Here is a 15494-nt window from a genome sequence, read left to right on the forward strand (position 1 = left end):
CTTGGTGTAGGACTATGTGTGATCCCTAGCAAAACTTCAGTCAGATGAGCCAGCACGTGATTTCGGGGATCTGGAGGGAAGAGGTGTCTCCACCAGTGAGACCCCAGGAGGAAATGGGACTCTCCCAGAGTTTGGGAAACCAGAGGAGTGCCAGCAGTTTCTAGAGAGACCATAGACCTGCTGGTGTGTGTGTCTGTAAGGGTGAGAATCTGGGGAACCTTGACTGCAGGGCATCAAGGGAGTCCCAGGCAGCTCTGGGTGTTTGAGTGTTATCATGTGTGTATTGAGTAAGACGGTCTGCACCAGCAACTGGAGAGGGGCTGTAGTGTCAGGGGCTAGTATGGGGCTAGTATGCCCAGGTGCTAGAAACCAGGGAGACTGAGATCCAGGCACAGCTACTGGACAAACTGAGTGTCCGGGCCCAGCTTCTGAGGAAGGTCCATGTTATACATACGTAGGTACATATTTATATTAGTGTGCAGAAATATATTTTCACTAGCAGACCTCTGCTCTCCTCAGCTAGAGATGTGGGCAGAATAAGGCCGTTTCTGCTGTCTGTGTTTGTGGGAGTGCTCTGTGTGTCTGTGCTCTGTGTGGACAGCTGTGTGTGTGTATGTGGTATATATACATGTGCTGTGTGTGTGCCTGCTGGGGCCACAAGCTCAGTTTGCTGCTGGATGCATCTACAGCATGGAGCAGTAACAGCCTCAGCAGCCTCTTGGTCTGTTGGACCCAGCATGATGTATTTTTCTGTAACAATAACTTTTTTAAAAAGAGGTTGGTTGGTTTTTTTTTTTTGTATATTCTCCATGGTGTCTTATTCACTACATTACTCAATGCTACCTTTTAGATTTTGTTTTCTAGAACTCCAATCTGCATCTGGGACTGCTTTAATTTAAAATTCCTCGCTTTAGCTGACATACATTTTGAAGGTGACCTGTCCAGACAGTATTCTACCTGTTGCCCCACTAATGAGTAAATAGGTTTAACATATCTTGCACATTTACATTCTACTATATATAGTACTGTAGATATATATATATAGTATGTATATATGCACATACTTTGAATATGATGTTTGTTTTCTTTCATGACAGGATGATTTTACAGATTCAAGTTCAGTTTATGACCCACTCTAATCCCTGAAAAGTCAGGGAATTAATTTCTTCACAACCATTTGTTTATTTTCCCACTTATGCTGTTAATTATATCTGTCTAAATGTAGTTCCTTGCACTTGTCTCTGTTGAACTGCATCTGGTTTTTTTTCCAGACCATTTCTTCAATTTGTCAAGATCATTTTTGATTCTCATCCTATCCTTCAGTATGCCTACAGTCCCTCCCAGCTATGTGTTGTCTGGAAATTTAATCATATGCTCTTGATTCCATCATCCCTGTTGTTAATGAAAAAAACGAATGAAGCTCCACTCTGTACATCTTTTCGTTTTGGCAGTGAACCACAAATAATTCTCTGGGCACAGTTTTCCAAACATTGTTTAAGGCCTCTGTAGAATACTCAACAAAAATCGACTTATTTACCTGGATTATTAAAAAAAATTTAAAAAAAAAGAAAAAAAAAAAAGAAAGAAAGAAAGAAAGAAGGAAAAGATGAAGTTAAGAAGGTATCACATATAAAAGAATCCTAAATTCCCTGGGCCTGTGATCTCATGGTGTAAAAAAATTAGGTGAGTTGGACCAGATTTTTTTTTCCAAGCTCAGATTTATTAATCTATTATCTTTCAGAATCATGATGTAGTTTATTAAGAATTTTTTCTTTTTCAGCATAAATCTATATCCCTGTCCTACACGCCCCTCTTCCCCACAAGTTCTATGGCCACTACTGCATTGCTTTTCCTTGTACTTCAGGGCAGAATATATGTCAAATGGACATATATAAGGATATAATAGCATAACTTCTTATCTATACAGAAGTTTCCAGAAGTTTTGAAGGTGTCTAAGCTCTTAATACAGAGAAAATAGACCCCCCCAGTTTGATTAAATTACACATACAAGTGCCTAATATCATTTGTGGTCAAGCAGTGTCTCCAAGACAGCCACGGAGGATATGATACCAGATCAGTGTGAGCCCCATGTGCTCATTAGCTAGCCTGAAGATCACAAGTGGTACTAGAGGCTTACATCTGAGCAACCAAAATGCCTTTTGTATTCCATTGACCACAGTGGGAATTTAGGATTAGCAATATCTGTTGCTATTTGAGACGTTGCAGGGTATTCTTACTCTGATTCAAGTTCCCTGTTTCAATAGGATGTTTGGCATGTGTACATGAGGATATTTTAATCCAGTACCTGGCATTCCTTTAAGCATCTATATAACAAAACTGAATTTAATTGTTATAATTTCAAATTGATATGCAGTCATAGATCCTTCTTGAGATGACAATGAATTGCCCTGAGATGTTTTCAGAATTGCTGAGTTATGTGAATCATCACTAGTATAAATTTCCTACTGATGCCTAGATTCAGTTTAAACATGGAGTCTTTGCTCAGACTAAACACTATCCTCTGCTTCTAAGATACTTCTCTGTGTGCTGACTGACCTCTAGTTGCTTCTCCAGAAGGGTTTGTGTCATAACTGCTCCATGAAGATATCACAGATATCCTAAAGTTCATCAAAAAACATTACATTCTATATTTCAGTAACGGAACCAGTTCTCATATTCTCATATTCTGCCTTCATTGGCATTGACCACTCTAGTCAGCTCGAGCCAACCTTTTGGGCCAGACGGAATTAAAAAAAGATGCATTAAACATTTCATCCTCCTTGGTGTCATCCGTTTATAATCCACTGTCCCCAGTGAACAACAGACCAACAATTTCTTACTAATCCTTCTACAAAGTTCACTACAATTTTTGATGACTCAGAGTATTTGCATCTTGTTTCCTGTTTTAGCCCTTCCAACTCACATCTCTTTATGCTTGTGCTACTTTTTTATAAACCTAATGGAAACTTGCAACTTGTTTCTAGTTTCTATAAGATGTCTGCTTAGGTTTGAGTTTAATGAAGAACTCAAGACCTAGTCACATTGCTCTCTTACCTGCTCTTCCTTCCCTTCTTCCATTTTCGGATAGTTAGTATTTTGCATACATATTATTATTGTTCCTTAACTCTTTTTATCCTTAAAAGCTCATTTATCAAGACAATTTTATTTAATGCTTTCTTTTACAGAGTTGTAAAACATGCCTTTTTCAAATATCTTTCTTTCTTTAAATCAGGTCAAACTGGATCAACTAATTTGAAGCAGTTTTAACAGTTTAATGTATTATTTTAAATACTTCTCACTTACTTCATTCATGCAATGGTGCAGATCTTGTCCATACTAGAGTGAAAATTGAAATGGTTTTGCTGAGTTGTCTCTCTGGAAGGCAGTACTCCCACATTCTATTCATGAAGTCTGAGGAAGAAAAGGCCTTTGTACATGCATAGGATTATAGTATCATAGAATAACAGAATTGTTAAAGTTTGAAAAGACCTCTAAGATCATCAAGTCCAACCATCAACCTGGCACCACCATGTTCACCACCAAACCATGTCCTCAAGTACCATATCAACATGCTTTTTTGAACTCTCCAGGGATGGTGACTCTACCACTTTCCTGGGCAAAGGGAAGCAATGTTCATTATGTAGATATGGGCTAAGATATTAAATACAAACTCTTCTAACAAGTAATACTCTCCAATGATTGAAAGCCAGAGCTACTTCAGTAAACAGGAAACAAATATTGTATTGTATGATTGATCTCATGATAATTCAAGAGGGCTTCGTCTGTCTCAGTAAAAAGACAGATACTGAGGGTTATTGAATTGAATCACACTAATCAACAGTTATATCATCAAAACATTTTAAAAGTTCCTAAGGGGACCTGGCAAATAGCAAACCGTAACTGGCTTCATTGTTTGCAGTACAAGACTATTTTATTTCCCTAAATTCTACAACAAAATGAATTATCTTTACATGTTTCTTTTTAGTCATATCTTCCTCTTTCAGGAAGTTAATCTGGGGTTCAATATGGGGTTCTAAACACCCCAGTTATGTTAACATCTACATGCACACAGTCTCTCAGCTCTTAACTGCAGCCAGCTGAGATATAGGGCTTAAATTATTCTCTGAAGGCAGGTCTCTTATCTTAGAGATTATCATATCTTAGAGATATGGTGGACTATGCTGCCTGGCATTCATGTGTCATGACAGTAAGATCTTTTGTCGATAACCTTTTGTAGGCATGTTTTCTTAACTGCCAACACACACAGATACTGGCATCCTTTTGGTCATTCCAAGTGGCAATATTTAGCCAACTGAACTAAGGCCCTACTGGCTGTAACTTGGATAAAGAACAGTTCAAGCAATTATATGAAATAAGTGCAATTTTGATGTCAAAAAAAGAGCATTATGATTTTTCCATAAAACAGCTTATTCCCATTTCTATACAAACCAGTTCTATACATAAACCAAGTTCAAGTTCAAGAGAAAAATTATTAAGTTTATTCTTTCTACATCACATTTAGAATACCTTAGACTTGATATAAGTTTTACCCAGGAAGCCACAAGTTTTCTCTTCCAGATTTTTTTAAACTCTACTGCTTTCCAAGACCTCTCAGCTTTGTTGCAACATTGATTTGTTCAATATAGCCTCTTTTCATATACAATATTTTCCTATTATCTTCTTAAAATGAACTACTAAATAACACAGAATCCTACAGCTTCCCATCAAAAAGTATGTTTCAGTGGCAAGTGGTCAAGCTGAATTAAATGCATCTCTACATTCAATGAATTACAAGTCTTTTGGGATCACATTTTAAGAGGTTCTATTATTTGGCAGTTCATAGAAATGCATCAAGTAACTTTATTTGAACACAAATAACTTCAGTACTGGGCAATAGAATGCATTTTAGCAGAGTTGCAAATGTGCCCCCATGTATAACAAAACTTCTTCTCAATGCATTAGGAAGAATGAAAATTTATTTTCTGTATGTTCATGTTTATATTTAGTAATTACCCAGGAAATGCAAGAAGCCAATAGTTCATTTGCAAGGTTTGTTGTCTGGTTGCTCATAAAATCCAAACATTTTTATTTCTCATTCTTAACACTGAAAAATCTCTGTTGGCTTTTCAGCCAGTATGTCATTTTTGCCTTTTGAGGTTTCTTGCTCAGAATGATTTGCATAATATGAGATGATATACATTTTAGGTACCCTTCATGTGCTACATATCCTTCGTGATATTTGTTCTCACAGTTTTATGCTTCAATACAGTCTTAACCCTTCACTACCTGTGTTGGTTTTTTTCTGAGTATCTTCTACCAGTTCTTCACTTAGACACAAAACACAGTCACTGATTTTTCCTTTATAATTTTTGTTGTTTCATCTTCTATTGCAAGAATGTTCCATGAATCCATTTCCATAAGAGAAATATCTCAAACTATGTGGCAACAAGATAATACTGAAATTTTGATGAATAGGCCTGGAAATCTGTAAATTAGTGAGCTTTACTGAAATGACCCACTTTATTTGCTAACCATTCCTATTATTAATAGGAATCCATATGAATGTAGTCTAATTTAGTCTCTGGCTATATTTGTGACTCCCTCATTCTTAAATCAACTTGGAAGACTTAAAATGCATCTTGATAGCAAAAATTCCTCCCAAATATATCTCATGAATACTTATTTTCAGTTTTGATGCCAGGCCTGCAATAATCAAGGACATTTGATAGTGATGATGGACATTTTAAAACAATACATATTTAGGAATACTTTAATTCTTATGAATAGATCTGTTTGACTGGTTGATGAAACCAAGATTCAAAAATTATCATTTGGGGAGGGCTATTGTTTTTCTGATAAAGAAAAAAATAGATTTGTAATCTTAAACCCACTAAATCATATCTATCCATTCTTCTCTGCTAAGACAAGGCTTCAGCAACCTCTCCTCATTCCTCCCTTACTTGAGAGCCTTTCTCTGTTATCACCTGCTCTCTCACTGTCATGGGGTAACTTTACCTTTAAGATAGCTTTAAGAGCTAAAGAAGTTGAAGCTGCTGGTGGCTGATGGGAGTATTTTCTCCTGACCAATTATTGGTCATTTCTAAGAATTGGCTGCGGTTTTAACCATTCAGAAGTGAGATCAACTTGTAAACACCTCCTTAAGATGTAAAGTCAGAGTTCTCTTGTCCTCTTTGTTTCCTGGCTGTGAAAGGTAACAGAGCTCCAGCTGGCCTCCCGTTCCCTGCCCAGGCCATGTGTCCCGGGCGGGGGCTGGGCTGGGCCCAGCGGCTCCCGGCCGGGAGATGGGGCCTGCGGGGCTTGTCCCGGGCTCTGGCCGGGCCAGGCCGGTCCCTGGCTCGGCTGCAGTTTTTGCTGTGACTGAATTCACCAGAGACTGCCGAGTAAAGAAAGGAAAAAAAGCTCTTGACCTGCGGCAGGCTAAGACAGCAACCACACTCTCAAGAGCAGCCATGAAGAATCTTCCATCACAGACAACTCCAGCTGCTGCTCCAGCAGAGATCACAGAACCATCTACAAAACCTGGGCAAGATTTTAACCCTTTCATTACCCAGATGAGACTTGCAGATTAATCCTTTTATCAAGGGAGAGAAAGAGAGAGTAATCAACATGTAAAGAGCCTTTATAAACTATCAGAGACAGTAAAGAAAAGAATTAAACTTCAGAAGAGGTAGAGAATAAGGAGATGCTTTAATTAAGCTGAAATATTTTTCTGTTAAAGCTATGGAGATAGACAATAGTGTTCTGAAAAAACTCCTTTAATTCATGACAGAGTATATTGGGAGGAATGGAGTGTTCAAAGTTTGGATTTTGAGCAAAAGGTGGAGTAATTGTGATACAGTGAGGTGCTGGAACAGAGTGGGGAGAAGTAATAGTTGAAGATTTGAAGCCTTGAGAAGCAAAGAGAAAACTTCTGTTTCCAGAAAAGCTCACAGAGACAGATGAAGAGAACTTTTACCTTTGAATAACTCATCCTTAAAAATGACTTCCCTAGACTCACTGACCCATACACACCTCAGAGTGATGTGAATGTGGGCAGCTGGCATCAGAGAAATAGAAAGCTGTAACAGAAATAGTTTTCTTGTGAGAAACTCCATAGATTAGCAGAAGACTTCCGTTTCTCTACAAAGGCTGATGAAAAGACTCTAGCAAGAATTGAGACTGTTTTAAACACCAGCGTTCTAAAGTTTTTTGTCTCTATGTTGTCATGTAAACAAAGAATGGTTGAGTAGTGGTGGAAAAAAGGGGCTTTCTGGAGGTTTTATTCTGGTTTTGTTATTCTTGTAGTTTGCTAATAAACTTTCTTTATTCCTTTTAAGGTTTAAGCCTGTTTTGCTCTTGTTCTAATCCACATCTCACAGCAATTAATAAGTAAGTTTTCTGGTAAATTTTTTTAGTTGCTGCTTTAAAACCACGACACTCACATACCCAAATACTGACAACTACGATTCTCCCTTTTATCTCCTGCGTACATTTCCACCAGGGAGAATCAGTCTCTCTACTTTGTAGAGTTTACCTATCAGATTCTCTCCAGAAATGCCTCAAGGCAAACACCAATCCCTGCTCTCTGAATAGTCCTGATACCTTACTGCAGCACACAGTCAGGTGAAAGAAACTGAAAAGAAGCTGAAAGCACCTGAGGTGCAATTCAGGCACCCACATACAAGCTTCAGTCTCTAGGACCCATTCCTAAACCTTTAGGAAGTCTGGGGTATCTGCAAGGGATTTCTGTATATGAGGTGTGACCTGCAGGAGACATCTTCTGAAAAAGACATCTTCTGAAGGCTAGAAATAATTTTATGCTGAAAAAAGTGCTCCAAATGGTCTATATTTAAGCAATGAAACCTCCCTCTGCTTTACAATATGTTTCTACCTAGGCATCAACTAATCTCAGCCATGCATACCTAAATTCTTATCTACTTCCCTCAGGATATCCTCTGTGACTCCACAGTCCTCTTCCAGTCCCCCTCGACAGTTGCTCACATTTTCAGTAGTAAGTAAAGCTTAGAAGATGTTTTAACTTATTATTACTCATTTTGTTGCCAGACAGAACATTTTAAGTAGATGAAACAAATTATGTATAAAAGAGAAGTAGGTGGCAAAACAATTAGCAATGTTAAGGAAAGAAATGGAAGCTCAAATTTGTCATTTATAGAACCAGTACCAGATAATAGTGATCTCTTGACATTCCCAACTTGCTACATTTAAAATATATGTAGCTATGTTGTCCATAATGCTACAAAATGCCTGAGATTGCTTGAGAACACAGGGAAGTTTTCATTCGCACAATCATTCAGAGTCTACCTGATCCTAGAGCAGCTCAGTACACCAAAACATATGGTAATTCTGGATAACATGATTCAGTGTCACACCAACAGTACTTAAGATAAAGCTCCAGGCTAAGTAACCTAGTTCCATACTGAAAGATGGATAATCTTTTTTTTTTTTTTTTGTGTTAACCAGTGAGTAGTATGTAATTTCAGGCAAGCAATGCATCTATAACAGATACTGTGCTGGTACACTAGAAGTGGCAGAATATGTTCTGTTTATGCTACTGGCCTAGATGTCTCAAATGACTGATTTTTTGATTTTTATTCTTTTTTTTACTGTAGTATTTGTGTATTTTCCAAGAAGTTATTTGCTGATTTTTCTGTCACTGATCTTTATATATAAAATGATGGAGTAGTTATTCATAGCTATAATTGTCTCTAATAATAGAAAATGCTTGTCTTCCTTCCACCCTATAACAGTACTTTCTGTATTTCCTACAAATGTATGAAATCTCTAGAACAAATACTGCTTCCTTGTTATCTAAGTATCATTCAGGGAAGAATGAGGAGTGCAGACACAGGGGGATTGTGGCCAATCCATGAACACTGCTCTCCAATACTTTTGTTGTTCACGATTTTCCCACTCTGCAGTGTGGGGTTCCACAGGTCACGGTCCCTTCAGCAGATACACACATGCTGCAGGGGGTGGGCTGGAGCTGGAAATCGTCTGTGTGGCTAAGTACTAAAAGAAATGTGGTCCATGGAGGGACCAAGTTGGAGAGGGGGAAAAACATAAAAAGCAGTACTGGAGATGACCTGTTGTGGGCTGCCCACAATCCTCTGTTTCCCCTCCCTCTTCACTGCTTGGGGTGGAAGGAAGCGGTAGAGTCATCAATGAAATATTGAAGTTGAGCCAGGGAAAAGGCATGGTTAAGGGAGAGTGGTTTAGGCTTCTTTTCTTACCATCCATCTCGATTTTAATTGACAATAAATTAGATCATTTTTCTCAAGCTGAGTCTGTTTTGGCCCATGTTGGTACTTGATAAGTGATGTTCTGTTGTTATCTGAAGCCACAATATACTGCATCCTATTTTTTCTTGCTTACTTATTCTGTCCTGTTGAGAAGGGAAAGTAAGAGTTGGTGGATGGGGATCTGAGCCAGACAAAGTCAACTCACCGTAAGAAAAAAAATAAAATTTAAAAAAAACCAATTCTCTTGTACAGAAATTTTCTAAGCATTAATAGCAACACATTTAATCTTTTTTACACACACTTCCTGGAGTTTACCTCTCCTGTTGTTTGGTGTTTTCCAAATTACCCTTCACTTCTCTCTGGGGTGGTAATATTGATGCCTTGGGGTAGGGAACAATGAGTCATCAGTGTCCCTTGCCCTTCACCATGGATGACTACGATGCTTGTGGGTTTTTTCCCCCTTTCCAGGATCTAGTTCAATATTTTCTTATCTGCTTTTATACCGCAGTTTTTCCCGATTGGTCAGCAAGTTCCCATTATACTCAAATATGCTAGATATGATGCAAACTATTTCGTATTTGTTCTCCTTGCTGCTCCTCAAACTGTTTTTGTCTAGTTCCAGGTCTGAACTTCTCTGACTGACCACTAGTCAATTTATAAGGATGGGGTTATGACCAGTACCAAGCCTATGAGCCATGTATTAGTATCCCATGCCTGCACTCCCTTATGTTGCACCCTATTTTTCCACTTCTCTGGGCCCCTGCTAAGAGGCATATATTTCTCCACATTACATTATCAAATTACAGTCATAAATTCTTAAATTTATACAGAATAACTGCTTGTTACTGTTATCTCTATAGAAACTATGGTGTGTCACACAGAGATAAGCAAAACTGCTTATACATAGACTCCTGATCACAAGAGAAGTTGCTGCAACAGCAAAACCAGGTGAAATAAAACCTCCAGACAGGTCAAGACAAGCTCAGAGTGAGCTTCACAAGCCTCAGTCCTGAGGTCCTTAGAGTCAAGATGAAGCATGTGGCTTAACTGCACTCACGATCTCTCTACCTTCTGTCCCCCAGCAGTGCAGGGACATGGGGAACAGGGCTTCATGGTGGGTTCATCAGAAATCTCTACTGCTCCTTCCTTTGCAGGGGGACAACTCATCACACTCTTCTGCTCCAGTGTGAGGACCTTCCTACAGGAGACAGTCTTCCACAACTTCTACAACATGGCTCCTTCCCATAGGCAGCAGCTCTTCACAGATTGCTCCAGCATGGGAGTACAGCAATCCTGTATTTCAGGAGCAGACTGCTCCAGCATGAGTCCCCAGTGGGGTCACAAATCCTGCCAGAAAACATTCTCCAGCATGGGCTTCCCATGGGCTTGCAGCCTCCTTCAGACATCCACCCATTCTGGCCTCCAGCCCTCCAGGTTTCTGTCTGCTCCACCATGGTCCTCCACGGGCTGCAGGGGCACAGGTGCCTCACCAAGGTCTGCACTACTGCCTCTAGGGGAATCTCAGCACCTGGAGCACCTCCTGCCCCTTCTGCACTGACCTTGGGGTTTGCAGAGTTGTTGCTTTTGCATATTGTCACTCTTCTCCTTTGACTTCTGCTGATGTAGCAGCAGGGTTGTTTCCCCTTCCTGATTACATCATCCCAGAAATGCGGTCAGCATCGCTGATGGGCTTGGCCTTGGCCAGCAGCAGGTCCATCTTGGAGCTGGCTGGCATTGGCTCTGTTGGACATGGGGAAAGCTTCTAGCAGTTTCTCACAGAGCCAGTCCTGTTGCCTCTTCACTACCAAAATCATGTGAAAAGGGGCACAACAAACATATCAGAGCTGCACAACTGAAACTTTTGTCCTTATATCAATTGATCTTTGCCAGATAATGGATATTTATCACTTTGGTATATGTGATGACTGATTAGTCCAAAAATCCCATGCAATTCTTAAAAGGAACATAATTATTTCTCAAAAAATAAACTCTTATTTTTTTGTTCCAGAGAAGTTTTATCTAGGGTTGTTGGCTTTTGATTGATTGTTCAGGTATTTGTACAAACCAATAAAATGACTGTGCTTTTTATCTCATTAATGAGAAAGGACACAAGCGGAGAAAATAAAGTTTTTATTACCAAATGAATAGCACAGCAGGGTATGACTTGATAAATAGAACATTTCATTTTACCTCATGGGCCTTACTATCGCAGTCCACATCTCCTGAGTAATTTAATGAACTCTGATGGTTGAACCAGTGCCAGTTTTAATACTCAACATTTTAATCAGCTAGGAAAATAAGTTATAACTGAAAATCACTTGAATAGCACTTCACTGTGTAAAGGAATATGTTGCAGAGAATGGTGCTTGTTAGCCTGGATGAATTAGAGAAATTGCTACCTCTGCTGGATGTAACTAGTTGGACATTGGGGGTTGCTATTATTTCCCCTCCACCAGGCATTTGAATTTTGTTCTTTATAATCAAATCAGGTTATCCTCCATCAGGTGTCATCCTCCATCTGTATTATTTTCCCATTATTTTTTTACTAAATGTTGACTTGATTGCAGCCATCCAGTGTAGGCCTGGAATTGGAAGCATCACATTCATAGGTGTATATATATGTCCACTGGTGTGCATGTTTATTTCTTGCAATAATACAGTTTGTAAGTGCCACAATGGCAGAAGCAAAAGCACAGTCCAAGAATGCATACACAATAGGAGACATTCTTCTGAAGGAATGGGGGGTTTTTGTTATGTTTGCCTCATACTCTTAGTTTCCTACAACTTGAGCTCACAGTGTCCTCTGTCCTTGCAGGGATCGGTTGAAGAAAGGTGATTTCATTTTTATCTGTTGAATATTTCCAGTTCCCACTGTGAACCCAGCTGCTGGATGGAGGCATTATGGAGAAGGTGGGGCAGGACGTGTGTGGCTGAGGTTGATAGATCTCTTCTTAATTATGAGAAGTGGAAATAGCAACAGAACTAAGATACTGAAAGTCAGTGGACTTCCAGAAAATTTAACAGTAGATTCTGGCTTTCTGTTCTTTCCATTCATTCTGCCCAATAATGGAAATTGTCATCAAAGTGGCCTAGAGCCTATTTAATTTCACATAAGCATTTTACAAAAGACTGCCCTATTTTTCCCCTTCCTTGTTTTAGAGAATAATATGAAAGGAAAAAAAAAAAGAATAAAAAAAGGAAAAAAGAATTAACAGTGAAATGTTCTTTTTCTCTTTCCAAACAGGAAATGAACAGAATCCATTTACACAGCTATTTTGTACCTTATGTCTTAGCCACTACAAAAAAAGAGGAGGAATGAGTATGAAAAGTGGAAGAGAGTTTTTGTTCAAATGAAGGGATTAAAGGGATTATGGTAAATGTATCTGTATTTGTAATGTGAAATTCATAGGTCCACATTTGCTATTTAATGATTCCTATAGTAATTGGGATCAAGCTTTTCCTGATAGAAAGAATGAATGCTTGTCAGGTATTCATGCACTTGCTGTTAATTTTGACACATCTCACATTTGAATCCTAAATATTTGCATTGAATAAATATTAATCACTCAATAATTGTTGTGATTTGTTTCACAGCTACTTTTAATAATCATTTCTCATGCATTGCAAAATTGTTGGAATTGCATGTTCAGACACCTTTCTGACACCTGTAATGCCATGTTACATGTAATTCCTTTGTAAAAGACTATACAACCTTAGTAACTAATTCCAGAGACGTATTAAAAGAAGTTTAAAATGCATGTCGTATTCACAATAGGTGTTTCAAAAACACCCTTTTTGTGTAACATTGAAACTTCCACACCCATAGTAATTGTACTGTACTATTGTGCTGGCATAATCCATTGTATATCTGTTCTGAATTTTCTCCTCCATTGCTTCCTCCTACCCTATTATTTGTCACTTTATTTAATTTCTATGTTTGATACAGTGTCTATTGTTCTAATGGAAGGTTTCTAATAGCCTTCAGTGGGTGTTGGATTGCACTTTGGGCCTTTGTGTCTGAACAAAAATATATATGACAAGTTCATCTGTAAATCAGTTATTTCAGAGAAAAATATTTTAAAACCTAAATTTAAAATACTTGTATTAGATGCATTAATGATCTTACACTCCTTATTCAATAACTAATATATTAGTCAAGCAAATAGTCTAATTTTTGAGTACTTGTTTTGTAATTTTCAATAAAATTTTAAGTATTTTTATTTATAGATTTATTTGTTTTTCAGAGCTTTTAGGGATATATTTAGTAGGAATTCTACAGGTGATTTAACTGTACTAAAATGCTTAGCTTAAAAATCAGTCAGTTTCTTCAGGATATTGTGTTATAGAGATGATACCATTTCTCCTCATGGTCTCATGTTTAATACCCCAGAAACTATTATTCACTCCTGTACATTATAGGTTTTCCAGTATTTCCAGCTTTTCTCTTGAAAATTTCTTGTTTAGCCAAATTATATGTCTTGGAAAATTTCATTTTGATAGAGAGACAGCCCACCACTTTGAAAAGTTCTCCTTACTTTTAGTCTAAGTTAAAAAAATACCTACATGCTTTTTCATTGTTTTATGTCTTTCTCAAGGACAAGAGAAAATGGTTGTTTTGCACCTACATCTACTTATATTTTTGTAAAGATACTGACCATTGACATTAACTTTGTCCTGGGTAGGCAGCAGGAATGCATACCAGGAATATATTTGATATATATATATATATATATATATAATATATATATTATATATGTATATTATATATATATTATATATATAATATATATTTTATATATATATATATATATAAAATATATATTTGAATACTCCAAAATAAGCCTCTTTGTGATCAAACGCAGAAACAAAACCACACGTGTGATTATTTTATTTATCATTATCAGAATTCTTAAACTTCTTGCTAATATCTGGTAATTTTTTAAATTTCTCGAAATCTGCTTAACAAAATTTATTTTCTTCAAAACCGTACTGACTCAATTTAGCACAACCCAAATCCCAGTGCAATTTGGTTTGTTGTTGTTTATTTATTTGTTTTAAACTATTATCTAGAATATTGGGCTGTATTTGAGCTGATCATCTGGTTTCTCCTTTCTTGGTACTTACTCAAAGATTAGGATTAGATTAGATTTCCAGTACTGTAGATGCATTTTTTTAAGACGTATTAAAAACTGATCTTGACAGAGAGATGTTCCTGTAAATTACCAGGACTTGTCAATGTATAACTGAAATGCTTTTTACCAAGTTAATAGCTGTCTTAAAAGTGCATCATTATGTCTTAGATATTATAAGCAAGCAAACCAATAATACATAATTGCTTTCTTGTGATCCCCATTCTGTTTTAATTATATCACTCTTGCTGTATTTTTATATTTTATTGTAAACATTTTTTTTTACTGGAAATAAATTTTATTCAGTGAGTGAGTGTCTAACTTAAAGCTTAACTGAAGAACACAAATTTTACCACAATATAAATAATAAATAATTACAGAGCAAGTAAAAAAAGAGTAGGACTCAATTTCAAGAGGTTCTTGCAATATGAATTGTAGGTACCTATGTCCCCAAACATTTAAATGCCTTTTGTGATACTGTTCATGTATCACTCATGGCAGAGATCTGCATATCATTATTTTCTTTCTAATACATTTATTAAAGACAATCATTAAAGAAATATGAAGCACTATATAAAAGAATTTTCCAAATATATTAAAAAAAATTCTGATGTGTTTCAAGAAATTATAGTTTCTGAGGGTATCTCTGAGGTAGATATCTCCTGATAGTATATCTAGTGAGATCCAAAAAAAAAAAAAAAAAAAAAAATTAATGTAGCCAGACAGTCTCTTATTTCTGACAGGAAGGAAGGAAGTGTGGAAGGGAGGGAGGGAGAAAATTGATAGGGTAATCTTATTTAAAAAAAAAAAAAAAAATCACATATTTTGCTCCTAAATTTTACAAACCTGACAGAGCAAAATGCAGGTAAATACAATTTTCTGAAGTGAAAAAACATTGTGATAAGCACTATAAGGGATTTATCCTGAGAGGGAAAGCACAGAAGACAGATCAACAGAGAGTATTGTAAAATTCCTTGCAGATTCTTTGTCTGATATAATTTGTAAGCTGTTTACTAAAATATTAAACCTTTTTATCTTTGAAGATTAAAGACAACCAAATTAGATTCTGGCACATAGACTTGTAGAAGAATTAGATAGCTTTGTT

Source organism: Poecile atricapillus, chromosome 3 (assembly GCF_030490865.1).
Source record: "Poecile atricapillus isolate bPoeAtr1 chromosome 3, bPoeAtr1.hap1, whole genome shotgun sequence".
Classification (NCBI taxonomy): domain Eukaryota; kingdom Metazoa; phylum Chordata; class Aves; order Passeriformes; family Paridae; genus Poecile; species Poecile atricapillus.